This window comes from Pteropus alecto, unplaced genomic scaffold (assembly GCF_000325575.1).
Source record: "Pteropus alecto unplaced genomic scaffold, ASM32557v1 scaffold73, whole genome shotgun sequence".
NCBI lineage: Eukaryota > Metazoa > Chordata > Mammalia > Chiroptera > Pteropodidae > Pteropus > Pteropus alecto.
This window is the reverse complement of record NW_006436284.1, coordinates 7,072,132-7,074,360: the sequence shown is the minus strand read 5'-3', so window position 1 is coordinate 7,074,360 and position 2,229 is coordinate 7,072,132.

Here is a 2,229-nt window from a genome sequence, read left to right as displayed (position 1 = left end):
TTATCAGTAGAATAAGAAGTGAGGAAGCAGAAACGGTGAGTACAGATATCTGTCCCAAGAATGTCTGTTGTAGAGGGAAGGAAAGCTATGAGAGTTCCGGGGTAGTGCAGAGGGTAACTGAAGGGACATGGAATGATACAGGCACGAATGGGGAAACCCTCAGAGAGAAGTTCTGGGGTGGCTGCACGGGGAGGTGATACGTGAAGTTGATAGAGTATACGGGTAGGTTGTTTTAAGTATGGAAATTTCTCAGTCCTCGTGAAGGCGGTCTGTAGCATGCCATTCAGCCCTGTCTCCCATGCCCCACCATCCAATCAGTGATTATCTTGAAATTCCCACTTCCAAGAGTTATATTCAGAGTTCATTCTAGAAGCAAACACTGAAGTCATCTACTCCATTCCTTCCCACTTCCCCTTTCCGGTATCCTTGTAGAGATCTGATATTGCTTCAGCCTGCTTTTCTTCTCTATGTAGATCCAACACTCATGTTGGGAGTGCTCCTCAAATAGTTTATTTCACTTGGAAGACAATTCTTTGAGTTATGTTTAATCTAGGAGAAAATTCTACTTCTGCCTGCTGCTCCGTTTAAACTGAGGAAGGAGGAAGGACAAAGGATTTACGTATCGTTTTTTAATTAATTTCCCTGTGACTGTCCCAGTTTCCCTCTGTGTTTGACGTTGTAAACTCTGAGCTTGAAGAAGCTCCATAAGTGCTCCTTTATCCACATATTTTTGGATTTTGTTTTCATTGCTCTTTCATTACATTAATCTTGATATAAATGTTAAGTTTAAGGATCACTTTTATCACTTTTTGCGTTTTCTAGCACAGTTGTAAATTTATTACATTTTCAAAAACAATATCTGCCATTTCAGAGCTTGGGGTGGGAGTAGAGATTAACAGTGTTTTCACTACCATCTTCTCTAGCATATTAGCAAGATGGGATGAATCAGATCTCAAAGATGGAAATTCAAGACAATAAAAAGTTAAGAGATTTATTTGCAATTGATATATAACTATTAGAGTCATATCCAAAATTTCAATTTTCTCCTCTTTGCTAATACATCTTTTAAAATCCCTTAGTTAAGAAGTTGTCAGTTATCTAATATTTTGCATAAACATTTAAAATTACATTTTATTAGTAACTCTTCCTTACCTTCAGTTTAAAAGTCTTGGCCATAAACACACACTTTAGTAATAAAATCTTTTACTAGCAAATTTTCAATTAAGAATATATTGTAAATTTAACTATAGAGGTGAACGGCTCATACACTAAAAACTACAAAACGTTGCTAAAAGAAACTAAGGAAAACCTAAGTAATTAAAAAACAGCTTATGTTAATATTTGGAAGGCTTAATATTATTCAAATAGCAGATTCAAATCAATATCAAAATTCCAACAGCCTTCCTTACAGATATGGAGAAGCTGATCTTCAAATGCATGTGGAATTGTAAGCGGCCCAGAATGGATAAAACAATATTGAAAAAAGAACAAAATTACAGGACTTCCCAATTTCAAACCTTACTGCAAAATCTCAGTAATCAAACCAGTGTGATATTAACATAAGGATAGATATATAGACCAAAAGAATAGTTTTGAGAGTCCAAGAACAAACCTATACATATGTGGCCAGTTGATTTTTGACAAGAACACCAAGACCATTTAATGAGGAAAGAATCGTCTCTTCAAAAAATACTGCTGGGAAAACTAGGGAGCCATATGCAAAAAAAAATAAAGTTGCCTCCCTGCCTCACGCCATACACAAAATTAACTAAAAATAGATCAATATCCTATATATGAGATAAAATCATAAAAATCTTAGGAAAAAAGCATAGGAGTACTGCCGCAGTCCAGCCACGACAGGATCCAGGGGGCCCCGAAGGTGGGCAAGGCATCGGCGCGGGAGACAGTCGACTACACAACTCAGAGGCGGTGTGACACTGTTCCGTTTTATTGTGATTTGAGTACAACTTTTTACTTTTTATTTTGGCATTTGATTATACTTTGTTGTTAAGGTAGCAGGGAGTTAAATTTCTGTGGTTAGGCGGAGCAGAAAATCTTATAGAGTATATTATTATTAATGTTCATGATTAACTAGTACATTTTTCTCTCAATCATTAGAACAGAACTACCTGATGGAACGATCTAAACTTTTAATTATTATATCTATTACGTAAAATACAGTTTGATTTAAGTAAAGGTGATAGATAGATGTATTCATAACAGCAAGCA